Genomic DNA, 24,868 nt, shown 5'->3' on the forward strand with positions numbered 1-24,868 from the left:
TGATTGTATGTTTGTGTAAAAGTGTGGGTATAGTAAGATAATCCTACATATTGCAACATCAAACTGTTTTAACAATCTACTTTGAATTAAGCTCACAAATAAAAACCAAACCAAAAAAAAAAAAAAATGTGAAAAAAATAAATAAGTAGTAATAGAAGAAGCAACATTTATAAGACTTCTTCTTGATACGAAACCCAACCAAATACTAGAAGTACTAAAACAGGAAATTCATTGCCACAAGGTGTGTCATACATCTATACAGACTTTTGCAAATATACACACACACACACAAGAGGTAATACAACTACATACTATTTATGAAAACAAAAGCTAAATGTTGCATCATTGACTTCCGTTTTCAGAAAGTTTGTGTTGGGTGTGTGTGTGTGTAAAAAGTACTCATCACATCAATCTTATATTACCACTTTGTAGCGCCACTGTGTTATAAAACTAAAATTGGTTTTTCTTTTACATTTTTTTAATTTCTTGCAATGATAAGTGTTTTGAACTTGGCAACAGGACGCAGTAGTTATAAAATCAGGATATTGATCGTTTAAAATTGATTTCAATTATCATACAAACATTAAAAAAGTAATAAAATTTGACAGCTATTCTGTTGAGGAAATTAAATTCTATTTGTTTAATAATTATGCAACTTTTTAAAGGATTTTTTTGAATAATTATATTTGTATATTTCATTGATTAGATTTTTAATTATATTCGTTAAAATTAGTTCTTAAGCAAAATTTTACTCATTATTTTATGACACGTTTTGGGGCTTTGGCCTCTGCCATTGTTTCTATATATTAAAAATATAAAACTGCACTAAACTGCAGATACTAAAGCAACAAATTCATAATGTGTGGTGAATGGATATTTAATAAAATTTTATATTTTTTGAACAAATACCATTAAAGTCTTAATACTCCATAAGCTCTGCCCTAAGGGGGTGTGTTTAGGCTGATCTATGTTATAGGTTGTGTAGTTCTATTGTATCTTGTTTGTTGTGTATGTGTAGTAGACACACTTTTGTGCGCGTGTTACTGTTATCCTAAGGTTTGTAGCTCATTATCCTAAATGTTTATGCTTTTCGTCTTCACACCCGTTACACTAATTTCTGTTTTGGACATGTCCTTAAAGTTATAATGTGGCTTGGAAAAAAGTTTAATATGCTCTGTGATTTTTTTCTTTACTCCCACGGGAATAGAAGTTTTCACATTTTCACTTGGGAACTTTGATTTGGACGCGTGTTCGTGTGGGAAGTTGTTTTGAGGTTTTGGAAAAAGTTATTTGGACGGTGAACCAAGTGCAGTTAATGTTTTATTAATTTGTATGTAAAGTGTTAAAAATTTGATGGGATGTAATGTTGAACATAGTCAATCAATAATGAAATGGTGTTATTTCCAAAAAATCTTAAAAGGTCTAGGATAAAACATAAGCAATAAAATGTCATTTTCATTTAAATCCAGTTTTAGTTAAGTTCCAAAATCGGATCTTATTTTCTATAAAAGGGAACTTAAGTTGAACCAAATTTCATAAGTTAAAAAAACATTTTAAAATATACCTTTTATTTAAATTAAAATAAATTAAGTCTAAAAGTGAGACTTAACAAAATGTTGATAACCAAATCAAGCAACCACCCTAAGGGTTAAAACATTTTGCCCAATTTGATTGAGTCAATAAACAATATTTAACCTTATCTGCCTTTGCAACAACACACTCACACGTGTTGGTTTATTTCCCGTCCGTAAATTTGCTTCGTATGATTAGAATATTGAAATAATATGACACATTGAGGCAACTAACAACAACAGCTCTAACTAAGATCATGGGAATATTGTCATTATGTTTCAACCACTTTTCACAGATTTTGCTTTTTACAAGCTTTCATTGCAACAACAACTACAGAATAAACTAGACCCAAAAAAAAAAAAAAAATTAAATCACCAGTTTAATATCAAACATTGTAACAAAATTGACAAAAGAAGGAAAATCTTGTCAGAAAAAGTTCTCATGTGTGACTGGTATATAATCAAAAAGTACATACGTGAGGAAGTCTATTTGTTGTGTGTTACAATTTCAGTTGAATTGTCTAAACGTGGGTGACAGCGAAGTTGTCTTATTGGATCAATTATCTCTGTTGAGAGAGGAAGAGGTGGTATTAGGTTGTGGAACTAAAACATATGTTGCAACATAAATATTAAAGCTACAACATATTGTATTGTTTGAGGTAGTAAGATGAGTACACTAGACATAGTCTTAACTTATAATGTAACAGCGACATATGAGTTGAAATCTTTTATTAAATTTTATTTTAGAAGAATAGAATAAAAGAATGAATGAAATATAGAAACGCTTGGGTGATCATTTATGACCATAACTCACTAATTCATTCATAATGTTAGCACATTAAATGCATTTTTCGATTGAGTTGAGGTAATACTTTTTTTTTAGATTTCTATTAATAAAGTTTACTTTGTCTTTATTGTTCAATGATAAAGACAAATGTCTTAATTAAGAAATTGATTTCTAATTTTAAAATGAATTTAATGAACAATAAGAAACTAAATTATAGCTGAAGAAACCCTCTTGAACTGAACTAGAACTGAACTAGAACTGAACTAGAACTGAACTAGAACTGAACTAGAACTGAACTAGAACTGAACTAGAACTGAACTAGAACTGAACTAGAACTGAACTAGAACTGAACTAGAACTGAACTAGAACTGAACTAGAACTGAACTAGAACTGAACTAGAACTGAACTAGAACTGAACTAGAACTGAACTAGAACTGAACTAGAACTGAACTAGAACTGAACTAGAACTGAAGTAGAACTGAAGTAGAACTGAACTAGAACTGAACTAGAACTGAACTAGAACTGAACTAGAACTGAACTAGAACTGAACTAGAACTGAACTTGAACTGAACTAGAACTGAACTAGAACTGAACTAGAACTGAACTAGAACTGAACTAGAACTGAACTAGAACTGAACTAGAACTGAACTAGAACTGAACTAGAACTGAACTGGAACTGAACTAGAACTGAACTAGAACTGAACTAGAACTGAACTAGAAATGGACTAGAACTGAACTAGAACTGAACTAGAACTGAACTAGAACTGAACTAGAACTGAACTAGAACTGAACTAGAACTGAAAGAACTGAACTAGAACTGAACTAGAACTGAACTAGAACTGAACTGGAACTGAACTAGAACTGAACTAGAACTGAACTAGAACTGAACTAGAACTGAACTAGAACTGAACTAGAACTGAACTAGAACTGAACTAGAACTGAACTAGAACTGAACTAGAACTAGAACTAGAACTGAACTAGAACTGAACTAGAACTGAACTAGAACTGAACTAGAACTGAACTAGAACTAGAACTGAACTAGAACTAGAACTGAACTAGAAATGAACTAGAAATGAACTAGAAATGAACTAGAAATGAACTAGAACTGAACTAGAACTGAACTAGAACTGAACTAGAACTGAACTAGAATTGAACTAGAACTGAACTAGAACTCTGTCAAGCAAACAAACAGACAAATTTTTCCCAACAAAAATTTACCTAGAAAAACAATAGCCAATCAGCAGCAATAACACAAATATTATTACAAACCAATTTTTTACGAACCACATTTTTTTGCATTTTTCTAATAAAAACAACAAAGCAATTAAAAAACACTTAAAAAATACTAATGTTATTTTTAAATTGCATACAAATCGTTTACACTTTAAGAACTACTTGAAAACACTTTGTCAAGCGATCATCCCTAATGTGAGAATAAATGATACAAATTTAGCGGATTATAAAGCAATGATAAGGGCGTTTAGAATGTTTTAATGAGTGGTTGTTGGGTGGATGGATGGTGGTGGTGTTGATGGTGATACCGGTTGTGAATTGTTTACTTTAATCCTTATTAGATCAAGTTTCATTATTAGATCAGAATGTTATTAGTCATTAATGTGTCATAAGATTTTTTTGTATCATTTTTTATAGTTATTTTCATTAAAGTTTCTTTTGCGGTTAAGTGGTCGGATTTAGTTTAATCCACCCTTGTGATATGTATTAGTTAAAGTTATCTCTTCTAAAATTACTTTAATATCATGTGGTTAAGTTATATCCTTATTTTAATTCAATAAAGCTTTATTTTTACAATGTTAATTATGAACTTCTTCTGTTAAAGTTATTTTTAATTTTACCAAGTCTTTAAGCAGAAACCAATACTTCACTCAAGTAATTGGTTTTCTAAAGCCTTGACCATTATTAATGACTTGTGAGAATTTTCAATGTTTAAATATTTTCAAAAAGTATAAATATATGACAATAATACTTACTACGAATAACATATTTGAATAATGGCTAATTTTTATGTTACCGATATTTTCCCATCCTACTCTTTGTTAGCACGTAATTTAAGAGTATACTTTAAGAGAGATTTCTATAAAAAAAGCATTGCCATATATAAATATTAATTTGTTCTCTTTTTCTTGTTTTAATTACAGATCCCAGTAGGAAATTTTCAGTAATATAAGGTAAGTGTATGAAAAAAATTTAATGAAAAATGTATATTTTCAAAAACTAAAAGAGAAACAAGTGTTAAAATATTAAAATAATTATAAATATTACCTGAAAACATCACCTTAAGGTAAGAGTTTTTATTTGTAACGTGTGACGAAATCTTCTGCATTATCAAGTGATCTTATCCAAAGAAAAAAAAACTATCATCGTTTGAAATTGACAATCTGTAATACTATCCAAATGGATTTATGAAAAGCCAAAAATCAGCTACGTTTTCATAGAACGAACGACGAAATTATAAAATACTTTACGAACATTTGTAATCTATTATTGATGACAAACATATGTATGAAGCTTGTAATTTTAAACGAACTATTTCCTAAAGGTAAACATCGGCTGTTAAGAGAAAATTAAAAATGTCTCTCTCTTAAATTCGAAACACTCTTTACATTTCATTATAATTCTCTTCAGTTATTTTTATCTGTGGTTAAATATCTTATCTATTTGCTTGTTTACTAAAATCAAACTGTCTCCATATGACACACGGTTAAACAATAAAAATATAAAAGAAGACAAACATACAGTGATGGTTTAAAATATAGCATGTATATTTGTAAAATACTGGTGATTAATTATATTGTGAAAAATTATAACTTTTATTTTCTACATTGAAATATTTAAAGTTCAGTTCTAGTTCAGTTCTAATTCAGTTCTAATTCAGTTCTAATTCAGTTCTAGTTCAGTTCTACTTCAGTTTTAGTTCAGTTCTAGTTCAGTTTTAGTTCAGTTCTAGTTCAGTTCTAGTTCAGTTCTAGTTCAGTTCTAGTTCAGTTCTAGTTCAGTTCTAGTTCAGTTCTAGTTCAGTTCTAGTTCAGTTCTAGTTCAGTTCTAGTTCAGTTCTAGTTCAGTTCTAGTTCAGTTCTAGTTCAGTTCTAGTTCAGTTCTAGTTCAGTTCTAGTTCAGTTCTAGTTCAGTTCTAGTTCAGTTCTAGTTCAGTTCTAGTTCAGTTCTAGTTCAGTTCTAGTTCAGTTCTAGTTCAGTTCTAGTTCAGTTCTAGTTCAGTTCTAGTTCAGTTCTAATTCAGTTCTAGTTCAGTTCTACTTCAGTTCTAGTTCAGTTTAGTTCAGTTCTAGTTCAGTTCTAGTTCTGTTCTAGTTCTGTTCTAGTTCTGTTCTAGTTCTAGTTCTAGTTCAGTTCTAGTTCAGTTCTAGTTCAGTTCTAGTTCAGTTCTAGTTCTGTTCTAGTTCTGTTCTAGTTCTGTTCTAGTTCTGTTCTAGTTCTGATCTAGTTCTGTTCTAGTTCTGTTCTAGTTCTGATCTAGTTCTGTTCTAGTTCAGTTCTAGTTCTGTTTTAGTTCTGTTCAAGTTCTGTTCAAGTTCTGTTCTAGTTTTGTTCTAGTTCTGTTCTAGTTCTGTTCTAGTTCTGTTCTAGTTCTGTTCTAGTTCTGTTCTAGCTCTGTTCTAGTTCTGTTCTAGCTTTGTTCTAGTTCTGTTCTAGTTCTGTTCTAGTTCTGTTCTAGTTCTGTTCTAGTTCTGTTCTAGTTCTGTTCTAGTTCTGTTCTAGTTCTGTTCTAGTTCTGTTCTAGTTCTGCTCTAGTTCTGTTTTAGTTCTGTTCAAGTTCTGTTCTAGTTTTGTTCTAGTTTTGTTCTAGTTCTGTTCTAGTTATGTTCTAGTTATGTTCTAGTTATGTTCTAGTTCTGTTTTAGTTCTGTTTTAGTTCTGTTCAAGTTCTGTTCTAGTTCTGTTCTAGTTCTGATCTAGTTCTGTTCTAGTTCTGTTCTAGTTCTGTTCTAGATCTGTTCTAGTTCTGTTCTAGTTCTGTTCTAGTTCTGATCTAGTTCTGTTCTAGTTCTGTTCTAGTTCTGATCTAGTTCTGTTCTAGTTCTGTTCTAGTTCTGTTTTAGATCTGTTCAAGTTCTGTTCAAGTTCTGTTCTAGTTCTGTTCTAGTTCTGTTCTAGTTTTGTTCTAGTTTTGTTCTAGTTCTGTTCTAGTTCTGTTCTAGTTCTGTTCTAGTTCAGTTCTAGTTCAGTTCTAGTTCAGTTCTAGTTCAGTTCTAGTTCAGTTCTAGTTCAGTTCTAGTTCAGTTCTAGTTCAGTTCTAGTTCTGTTCTAGTTCTGTTTTAGTTCTGTTCTAGTTCTGTTCTAGTTATGTTCTAGTCCTGTTCTAGTTCTGTTCTAGTTCTGTTCTAGTTCTGTTCTAGTTCTGTTCTAGTTCTGTTCTAGTTCTGTTCTAGTTCTGTTCTAGTTCTGTTCTAGTTCTGTTCTAGTTCTGTTCTAGTTCTGTTCTAGTTCTATTCTAGTTCTGTTCTAGTTCTGTTCTAGTTCTGTTCTAGTTCTGTTCTAGTTCTGTTCTAGTTCTGTTCTAGTTCTGTTCTGTTCTAGTTCTGTTCTAGTTCTGTTCTAGTTCTGTTCTAGTTCTGTTCTAGTTCTGTTCTAGTTCTGTTCTAGTTCTGCTCTATTTCTGTTCTAGTTCTGTTCTAGTTCTGTTCTAGTTCTGTTCTGGTCTGGTTCTGTTCTAGTTCTGTTCTAGTTCTGTTCTAGTTCTGTTCTAGTTCAGTTCGAGTTCAGTTCTAGTTTTGTTCTAGTTATTTTCTAGTTCTGTTCTAGTTCTATTCTAGTTCTGTTCTAGTTATTTTCTAGTTCTCTTCTAGTTCTGTTCCAGTTCTGTTCTAGTTCAGTTTTAGTTCAGTTCTAGTTCTGTTCTAGTTCAGTTCAAGTTCAGTTCAAGTTCAGTTCTAGTTAATATAGATATAGTTCAGTTCTTGTTCAGTTGTAGTTTCAGTTATAATTCTGTTTTAGTTCCAGAATACTGTAAATTTAATAAAAAATAACATTTAGTTTTATGCTTCCCTGTTAAAAATAAATATTAGATCTCTCTTTCAATAGTCTGTCAAATATTTAAGAGAAGTAATAGACAGTAATTTGATGTATTTCCTGATAATTTTGCTAAACTGCATTTAATCTTAAAACAAAATTTTAAAGGTGGTAAACTAATCCAATCTTATGTTTTAAAAGTACCAATATCTAGCTTCTTATTTATAAAATTTTTCTGTATGCATTGTTATATATTTCAAAAAAATAAACAATAGGTAAAGATTCTAGAATCTAGATTTAACTACCTGGCAGCAAGAGAAATTTTAATTTTAAAGAGAGACATTTGAATGATTTGTTGCTTAAAAAGAGTATAAAAATGACTTTATTTTACTAAAAAAAAGAGTTATTTTAAAGACCTTGTTGTAGATTTAAAGAAATTTACAAAACTAGTAGAGTTTTTGTTTTTGTTTTATTAAATTTATTAGAATATTATTAAGATTTGTAAAGTTAAATATAATAAATCTTGACTTTTTAAAAAAAAAACTTCTTTTTTATCTCAACTTAGAATTGCACACGTTTAATGACTTGTCAGATTATTATGTTTTATTATAAAATAAACTATCTAGATGCTTTTTCATATAGTAATTAATGTCATGGTATTAGTCTTTTCTTTTTGCTAAGTATCTATGGGTTGTGATAAGAGTAGTAGTTGTAGGATTTAAGAGTTTTTTATAGAGATTTAAGAGTAAAACTAGGTAGGGCTTTAAAGGTATTAGTAGACAGACGGTGGTGGTATTGGTATCTTAAAACGTGTGTTGTTCTGTATATGTTGTATATTGTATCTATGTATCTGGTATTGTTTTTGTATTGTATTGTTTTCCTTTAAACCCAACAACAGCTGTCTGCTTGGCTTTCAGTTGCTGTTGAGTAAAATTTCATGTAACCGTCCACTTTTGCCAACGACAGTACAGTAGAGTTATTTCAGCCGCTGAAACGTAAAGAACGTGAGCACGTATTAACCGAGAGGGTTTTCAACTCGCTAAAGCTTGACATACCGCCGTGTATTCTTAGGGTCTTTTTTTATCTACAGTTTTATATAGTACAAAAAAAAAATAACAATTTGTACTTATAGATTCAACGATCAATTTAGGTGTTTTGTTGCCGTATTTTCAATTTCCTCAATAGGCGGTTTAGTTTTATAGTTCAATACAAAACGCGTTAACATATCGATTATTTTAAATTTAATTTAAAAACGTTTGTTTTTTTGTTGCTAAAAAGTTTATTAGAATAATGAAAAGTTTTGCAATAGAATGAAATGAAAAAACAATAACAAATAATTGTGTATTATTAAAACTGAATAAATAAAATTGTGGATTACTCACTCATAGAACAAATTTATTAGAATTGCAAGCTCAATTTTAAAATTATTAACAAAATAACAATAACAAATCTCTACAACTATATAAATAATTATTAATTGGATAAAAATAATTAACTCCGACAACCACCACATAAACAACAAAACAAAAAACAGCCAACCAACCTTAATTCTGGATTTAAATGGTAAATTAAAAACAACAATAACAATAACAACTGCATTATTATTGCTAAAACATAATATAAAAATAATATTCTATTTCGTACAAACGAATGTATTTAACAAAACGTAAATGCACAATAAATTTAAAAACCATAAAATGTATAGAAAGACAACATTTTGTACGCGTATTTTATTCGAATTCCATTTTATATGTATTTTATACTCTTACTACTCCCCGATAAATATTTATGTGCTACAAATACTGAAAATAAAGCTAAAGCTAAAAAAAATAAATAAACTAAGCGAGTATTCAAAGTTTGTCTATATACAAAACTCTGTTTTTTTTGTCATCGTCTTCTTCTTCCTCTTACTTGTTTGTATTTATTTTTATTCGAAAAAAAATGTATAAAAAACAAGTTTTGAATTCATTGGAATTTTTAAAATTTTTTCTTGTTTATTAAATTGAAAATTGGTTAGGTGGTAAGAGAGATTTCCTGTTGCAAAGGGGGAAGCTAAAAAATCAGGTTAAATTTAAATAAAAGCTTAGCCCCAATCTAGATTGTTACTATCAAAGATGACGATCTTTAATAGATTAATAGACATGATCTCAAAATCTTCAAATCTTATTCTTAAATATTTCAAATTCTGCTCAGAATTCTGCCATTTTACTCTTAAAATGTTTAGATTCTAATTTTATCGCAGATCTTAAATATTTTGTTTTAAATATATCACATCTTCATTATCATAGATCTAGAATCTTGATCTCTAAATTTAAACATTTAGATCTTAAACGTATCAAATCTGTTCAGAGTTCTTCCCACCTTAATCTGAAAATGTTCCGATTTTAATCTTAAATATTTGAAATCATGATCACAAAACGTTTTCAAATCTTGATCTTAAATATTTCAAATATTCTTCACAAATCTTAATTGTCATGGATCTAGAACCATGATCTCCAAATATACAAATTAAGATCTTAAATAATTCCAAACTTTATCAAAAAGCTTTAAACTTTATCTCAAGAGTTCATATTTTGATCTCTAATACATCTAATCATGATCATAAAAGGTGTTTAGATCTTGATCTTAAATTTTGTTCAGAACTTTTCAATTATGATCTTGAATATTAAAATTTTGATTCCAGAACCTTGATCTCAAAATTTTAAGCTCATGATCCTTGATTAAATCTTGATTATCGATCTGGATTCTTGAAAAAAAAGTTTCTGAAAAAATAAACTTGATCTTAAATATTTTAAACTTTAATCTCAGAATCTTGAGCTTAAAATTTTCAGATCATGATCATTAATATTTTAAATTTTAATCATCGCCCTGGATCCTTGAAAACGTAGTTTTAAAAGAATGAAAGATCTTAATTATTTTAAAATTTTGATCAACATCCTTGAAGAAATAGTTTCTGAAGAAGAAGTTTATTTGAATGCCTCGATATTAAAACTAATTTTTTAAACAAAAGCTTATTTTACAACTTCGATTTTGAACCAAATTTCGATATAAACCCTAGGTAAAATGATCGTCCAAACTTTAGCCTTTAAAGTGGCATTGGCGGAGAGAGAGAGAGAGTTTGACAGAGAGAGAGAGAGAAGTTTCAGCAGATAACATTCACTTTAAAATTCGATTTCAAACTCTAAAGCTGGTATCGGCAGAGAACTCTCTTATGAGCTTTTTTACTTTTCAACTTAAGAGTCTAAAGCAAAAGACATAGTTAGAGAGTGACTAGACTTGTTTCAGCTTACGTGAAAGCAAAGAGAGCGTTTTCCCTAATATTGGTATAAAGTTCATGTTATGCTTTTATCAGAAAAGAGAGAGTGAATGAAAGGGAGAGAGGAAGCCCACTATTCTTTTATGGAGAAAACTTTCAAACTTGATTTTGCTTTAAAATACGGACATTTAAACTTCAGACTCTAAAACTGGTAACGGCAGAGAGCTTTTCCTACTCTCAACTTAAGAGTCTAAAGCAGACATCGTCAGAGAGTGACTAGATCTGTTTCAGCTTACGTGAAAGTAAAGACAGCTTTTTTCTGTTGATCTAAAGTTCGTGTTATGCTTTTATCGGAGAGAGAGAGAGTGAAAGGAAAAGGGAAATAGTAAGACATCACCACTATTCATTCCATGGAGAAAACTTTCAAACTTGATTTTGCCCCAAATTACGGACATTTATTTAAACTTCGGACTCTAAAACTGGTAACGGCAGAGAGTTTTTCCTACTATCAACTTAAGAGTCTAAAGCAGACATCGTCAGAGGGTAACTAGATCTGTTTCAGCTTACGTAAAAGCAAAGAGAGCTTTTTTCTGTTGGTCTAAAGTTCGCTTTTATTAGAGAGAGAGAGAGAGAGAGAGAGAGAGTGAAAGGAAGAGATGAAGATATCACCACTATTCATTCTATTAAGAAAACTTTGAAGTCTCTGAGAAAGAGGAAGTTCTCAAGCCACGATATTGGACTAAATTTTGTTGTAAACATTGATAAATATAATCAACAGAAGTCTTATTATTCATTGCCCAATTAGATAGAGAGGGAGAAAGATGGTTGCGAGCTTTACTCTATAGTGTTAGTTCTTCTATAGTTTTCGATGAAAAGTTTATTTCTCAACCTTGATGTTTGCATGAAATTTGGATTAAAATCTCGATCTTCTAAATCAGCTTAATATTGTTCCAAGTAGAGAGAGAAAAATAACAATGATCTTCTTCCAACTCTGACTTCTACTTCTTAAATATAGAGAGCTTTTTCCACATTATTATGAAGAAGTTTACGTTTCCGAAGATAAATTTCTATCATAGATGCGATATTAAAACTAGTATTTGTGAAAGAGTGACATAATAAAGCTTTCCAAACATTCAGTGAAAACCTAAAGCTTTGCGCTTTTAATTTTAAGCTTTTGTCACAGAGATATTTTAGCAGTGATTTCTCACAAGAACTTTGTAAAAGAGTTTGTCATAGCTACGAAATTACTATTACCCCCACCCACAGTTTCTTTTTTGTCATAACTCCGACTTGGTCTTAAATAAAAAAACTGCATTAATACTGGCTGCTGGTGTGGTTGCTGCAGCAGCGGCTTAAATACATTTTTCTCTTTCTTTAGCTACAAAAAGCAGTTAAAGCTCTTTTTTTCTTTATTTATTTATTTATTTATTTACTTGTTATTTGTTATTTCAGTTACCATTTCTGTTTTGTTTAAAAGGAAAATGAAAGCAAGCTTTTTTCATTTTAATTTTTTTTAACTCCTCAAAATTCCAAAAAGAAAACTTAATAATTTAAATGATTTTAGGTCAGACACTCAAACACATTTTGAAGCTTTGAGTCATCGTTTTTGAACACATTAAAAAAAACTGTTAACAATTTTTTTATACATATTTGAAAAAACAGGTATTGAGTTTAATTATATAGAAATAGAATTCGAAATTCCTATAGAATTTTAACTTTTAATACTCTTTATTTAGATTTTTTTTTATTTAATTCTTTGTTGGTTAATTTAGCTTATGTGTTTTTTGTTGTATAACAATTAATTACAACAGGTAACAAAAACTACAAAAATAACAAATATTTTTAAAAAACAAATACAATTTGCAAAAAAAAGAGTACAAAATAAAATTACAAATAAAACAACAATAAAAATAAGTATTGAAACCTTGCAATTTCAAGTCAAAGTTCTCATTAACACAGATGGCTTTAATGTAAACACACACATATATATTTTACACTCTTACCCATACCAATAAAACATGTCATGTTTTATTGTTAGTTATATTGACTAACTAACTAACTCATTGAATTTCTGTCTGTCCGTTCATTTGTCTGCCTGTTTCTCTTTATTATATTTGTATCTGTTAAATACACCAAATGCATAATTACAAATTTTTATTGCTGACGTATCTTTTAAGCTGTATTTAATCTAGGGTTTTTTTCTTGTTCATTCTCTTTTTATGTGGGTATTAGTCATTAGTTTTAAACTAATATTTACCTGTGATTTTTCTAAGAGTTAAACACGTAAATAATTTTCAACTCTTTATTGAAATTTGACATAAATTTGTTTTTATTTTTTGAGAATTTATTAAGTGATTTTATTAGATAATAATTTTGAAAACTTTATTTTCAAAAGAAACCTTAGTGTTTGTTTACAATATAATGGTCACCTTTTCTTTTGAAATTTAAATGCAGTTTTTTTTTTTTTAAACACAAAGAACTGAAATAACAGAAGATTCGGCCAAAGAAGAAGATGAAAATAAAATATTTATTGTATTTCAAATCTATTGTATAAGTATCCAGAACTAACAAATACAGCTGCATGCTGTTGCATGAAACCCGTACTAAAGTCATGTAAGACAAACTCTGTATGAGTCAGAGATGGAGGAATTAGTAGAATAGTACTTTAAGTTAGAGCTAAGTTTTATTTCCGCTCTAGTTTAGTTCTGTTCTAGTTCTAGTTGTGTTCTAGTTTTGTTCCAGTTCTGTTCTAGCTCTGTACTAGTTCTGTTCTAGTTCTGTTCTAGTTCTGTTCTAGTTCTGTTCTAGTTCTGTTCTAGTTCTGTTTTCTAGTTCTGTTCTAGTTCTGTTCTAGTTCTGTTCTAGTTCTGTTCTAGTTCTGTTCTAGTTCTGTTCTAGTTCTGTTCTAGTTCTGTTCTAGTTCTGTTCTAGTTCTGTTCTAAGTTCTGTTCTAGTTCTGTTCTAGTTCTGTTCTAGTTCCTGTTCTAGTTCTGTTCTAGTTCTGTTCTAGTTCTGTTCTAGTTTCTGTTCTAGTTTCTGTTCTAGTTCTGTTCTAGTTCTGTTCTAGTTCTGTTCTAGTTCTGTTCTAGTTCTGTTCTAGTTCTGTTCTAGTTCTGTTCTGTTCTGTTCTAGTTCTGTTTCTAGTTCTGTTCGAGTTCTGTTCTAGTTCTGTTCTAGTTCTGTTCTAGTTCTGTTCTAGTTCTGTTCTAGTTCTGTTCTAGTTCTATTCTAGTTCTAGTTCTAGTTCTTTTCTAGTTCTATTCTAGTTCTGTTCTAGTTCTGTTCTAGTTCTGTTCTAGTTCCTTTCTAGTTCTGTTCTAGTTCTGTTTCTAGTTCTGTTTCTAGTTCTGTTCTAGTTCTGTTCTAGTTCTGTTCTAGTTCTGTTCTAGTTCTGTTCTAGTTCTGTTCTAGTTCTGTTCTAGTTCTGTTCTAGTTCTGTTCTAGTTCTGTTCTAGTTCTGTTCTAGTTCTGTTCTAGTCTGTTCTAGTTCTGTTCTAGTTCTGTTCTAGTTCTGTTCTAGTTCTGTTCTAGTTCTGTTCTAGTTCTGTTCTAGTTCTGTTCTAGTTCTGTTCTAGTTCTGTTCTAGTTCTGTTCTAGTTCTGTTCTAGTTCTGTTCTAGTTTCTGTTCTAGTTCTGTTCTAGTTCTGTTCTAGTTCTGTTCTAGTTCTGTTCTAGTTTCTGTTCTAGTTTCTGTTCTAGTTCTGTTCTGTTCTGTTCTAGTTCTGTTCTAGTTCTGTTCTAGTTCTGTTCTAGTTCTGTTCTAGTTCTGTTCTAGTTCTGTTCTAGTTCTGTTCTAGTTCTGTTCTAGTTCTGTTCTAGTTCTGTTCTAGTTCTGTTCTAGTTCTGTTCTAGTTCTGTTCTAGTTCTGTTCTAGTTCTGTTCTAGTTCTGTTCTAGTTCTGTTCTAGTTCTGTTCTAGTTCTGTTCTGTTCTAGTTCTGTTCTAGTTTGTTCTAGTTCTGTTCTAGTTCTGTTCTAGTTCTGTTCTAGTTCTGTTCTAGTTCTGTTCTAGTTCTGTTCTAGTTGTTCTAGTTCTGTTCTAGTTCTGTTCTAGTTCTGTTCTAGTTCTGTTCTAGTTCTGTTCTAGTTCTGTTCTAGTTCTGTTCTAGTTCTGTTCTAGTTCTGTTCTAGTTCTGTTCTAGTTCTGTTCTAGTTCTGTTCTAGTTCTGTTCTAGTTCTGTTCTAGTTCTGTTCTAGTTCTGTTCTAGTTCTGTTCTAGTTCTGTTCTGTTCTGTTAGTTCTGTTCTAGTTCTGTTCTAGTTCTGTTCTAGTTCTGTTCTAGTTCTGTTCTAGTTGAATTCTATATTAGTTTCTGTTTTTTTTTCATTTTCCCATCCCTGCCCTTAAGTTGTATGTATCTCACCGTAATCAGATATAGAAATATTTTGTTAAATTCATCGTTATAAAAATAAAGAAACATGAAAAAAAAGCAAACAAAAACAAAACCTGTTTTTACCATTTAGACAGGCATTTATTAAAAGAGATCTTAAGAAACTATGTATATAAAAAGAATTTACAAGTTATTGCTGTTTTTTTTTTAACTCAAACTTTAAAAAGATACAAACTTCAACTTGCAGTTCAAACCCTTAACTTTATGGGCAATTACTATAAGTTATAAAAAAAGTATTTATTTTTATTTTTTCTTTCTAAACATTTAATAATAGTTTTATTCTTTGTTGAGTTGATTGGCTCCAAATGGTCCATCATCTACAAGTATGGGAGTAATGTTTGTCTATTTGCCTTTCTTCTCTTGCCTCTGGGTTGGCTTGAATGTCTTCTTAATTTGTTTAAACTTTACAGTACATTTGCCTGTGTTTTTTCCTTTGCTGTGTCTGGTTTTCTATCTTCATTTTTTTGCTTGACTTTTGTTTGTATGTGTTGTCTTTGTTCAAGTCCAGAACTCATTGCCAGCTAGCTAGCTAGTCGGTAGCAGTAGACATTAGTTCCAGTTTTCAAATACTACAAGTGCAAGTGATTGTCTTCATCAACCAGCCAGCCAGTTAAGATCACTATCATTATGAACTTTGTTATGGGCTATAGATGGATATTGCAGGCAATTGAGAAAATTGTATTGCTTTTTAGAAAATTTTATTGGACTTTAAAGCTAAAGATAAAGTTTAGTTGAACTATGGTGATTATTTATAAATAGTCTTGAAATGGGTCCTTCGAGCCCTATGTTAAGGTTTTTAATATGAGAAAGGCTTAAGGCGGGGTAGAGAATAATGTAAATACAAGTTTTTATAAAAATTTGTAGACATTACATTTTAATTCCTAACATTTCCTAACCTGCCTTTTAAATGGTCCTTCGCACTTGATACTTTAACTTTTCATAAACACGTTTACTTTCCAATGTTCAGATTATACAATCTAACGGCCAAACTATGAAGTACTTTTACTGTTTTTTTTTGTCCAAAAACATGTTGATTTTCATTCAATCTAGTAGCTACTGCCCAGAAAAAAAAGCAAGCATCAAGCCAAAAGGTTAGTTGTTGTAACAAAAACTCACAATCTTGTGGTCTTAACCTCAATTTTGGTTTAAAATTTATTTTTGTATTGTTGCAAAAAACACTCTGCTCACAACTTTGTTTATATTTTCTGAGGAAATTTTTGTAAATGGCAAAAATACAAAATAAAATTTAAAACAAAGTTTTGTTTTATATATTAAGTAGTAAGTAAAAAAAATAATGTTTTTGCGGTTTCTAGTTGGCAGTGGTTAGAGTTAAAACAAAACGTGCTTAAATATAATTGAAATAAATACTATTTGGCTAAAGGTAACAAAGATATTAAAGAAATTTAAAATAAGCTTTCAATTTTATAATAAATGAAAGTAATAAGAATTAGTTAAAGTGAAAGGAATATTATGATTAGTCAGTAGTTTAAGTCTATAACGAGATTTAAAACTTAAAACAGCTAAACTTTAGCAGTTAGGTTAAAGAATGGTCCTACGAGCTGGTTTTATAAACAAGTTTTAATAACTTTAAGAACAGAGCTTTTAACAAAAATGGTCCTTCGAGCTAATAAAAATCTTCAAAATGACTTAATTAACACTTCAAAGTCAACAAACTCTCATCAAATGATTTTCTTATAATTTTATTTCTCTCTTAAATGATTTTCTATGATAAAAACAATTTTCAGCTTGAATACCATTTAAATTTACAGCAAAAATTATGTTTTTCTTTTTCCACAAAAAAAAAAACATAAAAATGACAACTAGAGCATGTTATTGTTTGTTACTGCATGCTCCAGTGAAATGTTTAAATTATAAATTTTAAATGTAATTATCTAAATTAAAAGTAATTATTTAATAAAACATAATTTTTAAACAAATTATAAATTTTCATCCAAATTTTAAATAATCCTTTTTTTTATAAATTTTATAAAATTCTGCTTAAATAATGACACACTTATTACGCATGCTTTTTTTCCCCAGCAGCTTTTATTTATATAATAATTTGCATTATCTAAATGATAACATTGTCTAGTTGCTACTAACTCTGTCACAAATATTTACTTGCAAAGTTTTCTAATACTTAAATCTGTAAAAACGATATATTTTGCGCTTATTTGCTAAAATGTCAGCCTTATACTTTAGGCTGACATTTTTGCTTAAATATACTTGAACAGAGAAAAAAAGTTAAATACTTTTTAGATAATATTGTTTTGTTTGTAAAATAAATAAAAAACACTCGTAGCGAAAAAAAGATTTGTTATTTAATATTAAACTGATTAGAAAGGTAAATATTCTTATTTTAATTAAAGAGGTTCTGTTTAAAGAGCATTTTTCCACGCTCACGACATTTTTAACATTTTTTTTTTTAATTTTAAAACCGAATTTTAAGTTTTAAAACCAATCTGGACTATAAACTAGACTATAGATTAGACTATAGACTAGACTATAGATTAGACTATAGACTAGACTATAGACTAGACATAGACTAGACTATAGACTAGACTATAGACTAGACTATAGACTAGACTATAGACTAGACTATAGACTATAGACTAGACTATAGACTAGACTATAGACTAGACTATAGACTAGACTATAGACTAGACTATAGACTAGACTATAGACTAGACTATAGACTAGACTATAGACTAGACTATGACTAGACTATAGACTAGACTATAGACTAGCCTATAGACTACCTAGACTATAGACTAGTCTGTAGACTACACTATAGACTAAACTATAGACTAGACAATAAACTAGAATATATACTAGGGTCTTGACTAGATTATATAAAAGACTATAGACTAGTCTTTGGACTAGAGCTCTAGTTCAGTTCTAGTTCAGTTTTAGTTCAGTTCTAGTTCAGTTCTAGTCCAGTTCTAGTTCAGTTCTAGTTCAGTTCTAGTTCAGTTCTAGTTCAGTTCTAGTTCAGTTCTAGTTCAGTTCTAGTTCAGTTTAGTTCAGTTCTAGTCAGTTCTAGTTCAGTTCTAGTTCAGTTCTAGTTCAGTTCTAGTTCAGTTCGTTAGTTCAGTTCTGTCAGTTCTAGTTCAGTTCTAGTTCAGTTCTAGTTCTAGTTCAGTTCTAGTTCAGTTCTAGTTCAGTTCAGTTCTAGTTCAGTTAGTTCTAGTAGTCAGTTCTAGTTCAGTTCTAGTTCAGTCTAGTTCAGTTTCTAGTTCAGTTCTAGTTCAGTTCTAGTTCAGTTCTAGTTCAGTTCTAGTTCAGTTCTAGTTCAGTTTCTAGTTCAGTTCTAGTTCAGTCAGTTCAGTTCTAGTTCAGTTCTAGTTTCAGTTCTAGTTCAGTTCTAGTTCAGTTCTAGTTCAGTTCTAGTTCAGTTCAGTTCTAGTTCAGTTCCTAGTTCAGTTCTAGTTCAGTTCTAGTTCAGTTCTAGTTCAGTTCTAGTTCAGTTCTAGTTCAGTTCTAGTTCAGTTCTAGTTCAGTTCTAGTTCAGTTCTAGTTCAGTTTCCTAGTTCAGTTCAGTTCTAGTTCAGTTCTAGTTCAGTTCTAGTTCAGTTCTAGTTCAGTTCTAGTTCAGTTAGTCAGTTAGTTCAGTTCTAGTTCAGTTCTAGTTCAGTTCTAATTCAATTCTAGTTCAATTTTAGTTTATTTCTAGTTCATTTCTAATTCAGTTCTAGTTCAGTTCTAGGTTATTTCTCATTCAGTTCTAGTTCGACTCGACTGTATACAAGACTATTGACTAGACTATAGACTAAAATACAGACTCGAATATAGACTAGACTATAAATAAGACCAGACTACAGAATAGAGTATAGACTATATTAAAGACAAAAAAAAAAAAATAAATAAATAATTGAATACAGACTAGGCAATTATGATTTACAATAGACTACATACTAGACTGTATAATAGACCGGTCTATAGTCAAGATTACTGAATAAAAATGTCAAATGTCGACTAAACTATAAACAATTAATAAATCAATTTTTTCCAAATATTTGCTCACCATCCCCACTGTTGTTTGTTTAATTATCCCCACTGTTGTTTGTTTAATTATTTTTTTGTTTCTAATTTAAGATTAGGCGTTAGTTTTTTTTTGTAATATATCAACTTCAACATTCTTTTCATGTTGTTGTTTTTTTTTTTTAATTTTTATGTTAATTATTGATTTCTTGGCTTAAAGCAAGAATTAGTTACAAAATATTAAAAAAGTTAGAAAAAGTATAAAACCTGTTGCTATTTAATGGGTTTTTGCGGTATGCATACATAATTTTAATAGCGTTTAAGCCACACACACACTCACTCACATACACAACGAATTCTGAGACCCTAACACCCAATCAATATTCTAGGAATTTGTTTATGTAAGACACAAATATGAAAACAAGTGAAAAAAAATAAACCATAAATAAAAATATAAATAAATTTTATATCGAGACATAAATTATATAAATATTTAAAACAGGCTTTCACTAAAATAAATTCTAAATTGACTTAAGCCAATGAGTCAATCTTTAACAAAAATCAAAACAATTTATTTCAAACACAGCTGATGTTATTCATTTTGTAAAATAAGGAAATTCTAAAATCTTAGAAAATTTGCGGCATGTGCTTAAAAAAATCATGTAACATTGTATGTAAAACAAATCATAAGGACTTTTATTCTTTTTCTTTTCAACTTCTTTTCTTAATGACAGATGTTTCCTTTGCCACAAAAATAAGAAAGAAAATGTTCAATAACAAACCTTAAGAAAACAATTTTTTTGTTCCTTAATTTTTAAAACAGCATTTCCTTTTACTGCTTCTGTTGCTCTCTCTTTCTCTATTTAAAGTGTTTCCTTAAACAACAACAACAAAAAAACTACCTGAACTGACAGGATATTGTGTTTAAATGCAGTTAGTTGAAAGAGACATAAACAATAGAGAGATGAGTAAAAGAGATAAATGCATTATTTCAGACTATTTCTTCATGGTACGTGTTATTTAAATGCATATGGTTTCTTTTTGAAAACCTTTCAAAAAACGAAGCAGAAATTCGTTTTCATAAATTTTAGCAGATGTTGTCTACTTTCTAGTTTGGCTGACTAACAAACAAAATATGACAATTGGAAAGAAAAAAGTAAAGTGCGTTTTTTTTGAGGATTTAAAAATACACTGAAAAAATAGTCGCAAAAACGGCTAGATTGTTGAAGACTATGGTGAAGTCTACGGACTAGACTATAGTCTACTCTGTATAGTAGACAAAAGACACAATACTATGGATTAGATTATATACACAATTTGGTTTAGTAAAGATTAAATTTTAGACTGAACTAGAACTGAACTAGAACTGAACTAGAACTGAACTAGAACTGAACTAAAACTGAACTAGAACTGAACTAGAACTAGAACTGAACTAGAACTGAACTAGAACTGAACTAGAACTGAACTAGAACTGAACTAGAACTGAACTAGAACTGAACTAGAACTGAACTAGAACTGAACTAGAACTGAACTAGAACTGAACTAGAACTGAACTAGAACTGAACTAGAACTGAACTAGAACTGAACTAGAACTGAACTAGAACTGAACTAGAACTGAACTAGAACTGAACTAGAACTGAACTAGAACTGAACTAGAACTGAACTAGAACTGAACTAGAACTGAACTAGAACTGAACTAGAACTGAACTAGAACTGAACTAGAACTGAACTAGAACTGAACTAGAACTAGAACTGAACGAGAACTGAACTAGAACTGAACTAGAACTGAACTAGAACTGAACTAGAACTGAACTAGAACTGAACTAGAACTGAACTAGAACTGAACTAGAACTGAACTAGAACTGAACTAGAACTGAACTAGAACTGAACTAGAACTGAACTAGAACTGAACTAGAACTGAACTAGAACTGAACTAGAACTGAACTAGAACTGAACTAGAACTGAACTAGAACTGAACTAGAACTGAACTAGAACTGAACTAGAACTGAACTAGGAACTAGAACTGAACTAGAACTGAACTAGAACTGAACTAGAACTGAACTAGAACTGAACTAGAACTGAACTAGAACTGAACTAGAACTGAACTAGAACTGAACTAGAACTGAACTAGAACTGAACTAGAACTGAACTAGAACTGAACTAGAACTGAACTAGAACTGAACTAGAACTGAACTAGAACTGAACTAGAACTGAACTAGAACTGAACTAGAACTGAACTAGAACTGAACTAGAACTGAACTAGAACTGAACTAGAACTGAACTAGAACTGAACTAGAACTGAACTAGAACTGAACTAGTACTGAACTAGAACTGAACTAGAACTGAACTAGAACTGAACGAGAACTGAACTAGAACAGAACTAGAACTGAACTGAAGTAGAACTATAGTGAAAAGTAAAGTTTAGAGTAATGCTGAAATCATAACTCCTATCTAGGACTAAAGCCAATATTAAAAAATGTTATTCAACTGAAACTTTTTTTAACTAACATTATTATCAAATGCATGATTTAAAAAAGCAAGGAATTAAAAAATTCTCACGTTTCTTTAACAGTCAGTTTGACAGTTTTTTTTTTCTAAACTCCCCCCAACATGTTCAAGACCAAATAACAGAAAAAACATTATAAACGACAAACCACCACTATTTAAAAAAAGAAATTATTTTCATATTGAAAAAACTATATACATATTTAAAACGCTTATAAAAAGGATAAAGAATAATTTCACACACATACTAAGACAAACTCACTCATTCACTCGTATTTATATAAAAGTTAGGTTCACACACCTATAAGTTAGTTCACGTTGGAAAAAAGTGGTCGTTGGAAAGTTTAAAAGTAGTTTGTTGTTGTTATTGTGTTGTAGGTTGTGTAGTAGTTAAGGATGTAAAGGAATTTTTAATTTGCTGGGTCTTGTTATAGTTATAAAAGTATTAAATGCTAGAATTTAACAGCAACTACCATATTAAGAACCCACAAAACAACAGTAGCAACAACAACAAAAAAAGTGTGGGAATAATATTAAAACTTAACATCCTGTAATAGTATTTTTTTTGTTATAGTTTTTACATATAGTGGGAAGAAATTTTAATAATGACAGAAAAAAATGAAAGGTAATTTATATTTAGATTATAATAAGCCAGAAACTAAAGAAATTGTAAAATTCTTTTTTAAAATTTGTTGCTGAAAATAAAACTTGCTTTTATTTTGCAAATCCAGAACTCTTTCTTATAGTTAAGTCATTTCTTGTGGTACTTTTGTTCTTAAATCCTTTTTTAAGGGTTAGTTTTTATACTTTTATTTATTGCCTAATACTCTTCTTTTTTAGAAAAAGGAAAAATGTTCTTATTTGTTTTTCAAACTCATGGGTTTTTTCTCATCTTATAAAAATCTTTGAAATCTTTTAAAATTTCTTAAAGAATCCTTTTTGTATTATTATTGCATTCACAAAATAAAAGTAACAGTAGTGTCCTTAATAAAAGTTGGGTAAGCTAGTATTTTACTCTGCTTACCTAAATATTTCACACGCTTTATATTTTCATTTCAATGAAGAAGAACCAGGCACCCTAAGCATTCCTTACCATGCTGCTATGCAACACCTTTTGAATACAAATTATTATTACTATGGTTTTCTATTATCCTTAGAGAACAGGGTGCATTCTGTCATGTCCTTGCTTGCATTTCTGTGTTGGTATTTTTTGGGGTGTTATTTACATTTATTGTGCATAATTTTAATTATGGGGTTCTTAGCATACTTTTTAAAAACTATTGGTATTTATAATTATTAGCTTAGGAGAATTTTTTTTGCTAATGATGATGCTGAAAATAGGACATCAGCTTGAGTATGTAGGTATTGCAAGGACAGCTGTCAATAAGAAATCAGGAAAATCTAATGATATCTCATGATGCAAAAGTATGGGAAAGTCGCAGCTAAATTATAATTAGTTGAAAACCAGATATTTTTTTTTCAATTTAGGCCGTTTATAAAAAATACCGTTTTCAATTTGATACCATTTTTTGGTACTTTTTTCATTAAAGTGCCATTTATGGCTTAATAATAGAAAGTGCTAGTTCTAGTTGAGTTCTAGTTCAGTTTAGTTCTAGTTCAGTTCTAGTTCAGTTCTAGTTCAGTTCTAGTTCAGTTCTAGTTCAGTTCTAGTTCAGTTCTAGTTCAGTTCTAGCTCAGTTCTAGTTCAGTTCTAGTTCAGTTCTAGTTCAGTTCTAGTTCAGTTCTAGTTCAGTTCTAGTTCAGTTCTAGTTCAGTTCTAGTTCAGTTCTAGTTCAGTTCTAGTTCAGTTCTAGTTCAGTTCTAGTTCAGTTCTAGTTCAGTTCTAGTTCAGTTCTAGTTCAGTTCTAGTTCAGTTCTAGTTCAGTTCTAGTTCAGTTCTAGTTCAGTTCTAGTTCAGTTCTAGTTCAGTTCTAGTTCAGTTCTAGTTCAGTTCTAGTTCAGTTCTAGTTCAGTTCTAGTTCAGTTCTAGTTCAGTTCTTGTTCAGTTCTAGTTCAGTTCTAGTTCAGTTCTAGTTCAGTTCAGTTCTAGTTCAGTTCTAGTTCAGTTCTAGTTCAGTTCTAGTTCAGTTTAGTTCAAGTTCAGTTATAGTACAGTTTAGTTCTAGTTCAGTTCAGTTTAGTTCTAGTTCAGTTGTAGTTCAGTTCTAGTTCAGTTGTAGTTCAGTTGTAGTTCAGTTCTAGTTCAATTCTAGTTCAGTTCTAGTTCAGTTCTAGTTCAGTTCAGTTCAGTTCTTGTTCAGTTTTAGTTCAGTTCTAGTTCAGTTCCAGTTCAGTTCTAGTTCAGTTTTAGTTCAGTTCTAGTTCAGTTCTAGTTCAGTTCTAGTTCAGTTCTAGTTCAGTTCTAGTTCAGTTCTAGTTCTGTTCTAGTTCAGTTCTAGTTCTAATTCAGTTCAGTTCTAGTTCAGATAAGTTCTAGTTAAATGCTGCTTATTTTGACATCATATCCATTTTAGGTACTTTTGGTATCTTTTTAAAAAAGTACCATTTTGTGAATTTAGAAATTCCCACCATTAAACATGCTCTAATTGTTTATTTGTACCATGATTACCTAAATAGTTCCGAAATGTTCACTACTTTTATGTTTCTGTCACAATTTCCCACTGTCATCATGATATTGTCGTTGTTCGATCATCATCGACAATCCAACTTTAATTACAACAGGCGTGAATTTCTAAAATTTATTTACTGTTGTTATATTAAACAAACACATTATGAGGGTTAATTGAATTGTGAGTTTTTTTTCGAATTTTATTCATTAACAATACAGCAATCGTGTAGGCAATTAAGAGTTCTTCTCTAAAAACATTTTTTTTGTTGAAGAACAAATCAAATAAATACAACCTAACAAATTAGAAAGAATTTGTGTAAGATTGATAGTGTGAGAAAATTAATAAAAATTGTAAAGAAATAAAAATCAAAACTGACCATTACTTCCCTTGTAAATAAAAGGAAATGTTTAAAAAAAAGCAATGAGTTTTAAGTTTTTTCAAGTAAATATATTTTTTTAAATTACTTACATATGTATGTATGTTTCCAAAAGCTTTGGTAACCCTTTTTATTATAACTTACTTAAAAATACGGTTGAATGACCCTTTGTTGAGTTTTATTTTAAATCATACCCATAAAACTGTAACCAAACACTTGTACATCAAATTGTCAATCTAACCAACTGACAAACCAAACCATGAATTGAATTCAAAAACATTAACTGACTAAAAGTAAACACCAGATAGAGAGAATACTTTTAAAAAGTTATAAAAGCTGTAATTTACAGTAATTTCTAAGGTCTTTATTATTTTGCTTAAATAATAAGATTTAAGCAAATAATTGTTTTTAAGTTGTGGCTACTAACTTAAGGTGCGTAGTTTTAAGA

General features: G+C 29.9%; 1 protein-coding gene across 3 annotated transcripts in view; it reads left to right on the plus strand.

Moving 5' to 3' along the window:
• The first annotated feature begins 4,509 nt into the window (after positions 1–4,509).
• The window catches only part of LOC119613767 (protein numb), a 31,867-nt gene continuing 11,508 nt past the window's right edge, over positions 4,510–24,868 (plus strand). Inside the window, exon 1 of one of the 3 annotated variants that reach the window (XM_037969801.1) lies at positions 4,510–4,544. The gene's annotated coding sequence lies outside the window, so the exon portion shown is untranslated. Of the gene's footprint in view, positions 4,545–8,293; positions 8,908–24,868 lie in introns of those variants that run through there. The other 2 variants (XM_037969799.1, XM_037969800.1) reach the window with 2 other exon arrangements.

The sequence above is a fragment of the Lucilia sericata genome, unplaced genomic scaffold (genome assembly GCF_015586225.1).
Source record: "Lucilia sericata isolate MDLA Ls3-8-SP2 unplaced genomic scaffold, ASM1558622v1 Contig002298F_arrow, whole genome shotgun sequence".
Classification (NCBI taxonomy): Eukaryota; Metazoa; Arthropoda; class Insecta; order Diptera; family Calliphoridae; genus Lucilia; species Lucilia sericata.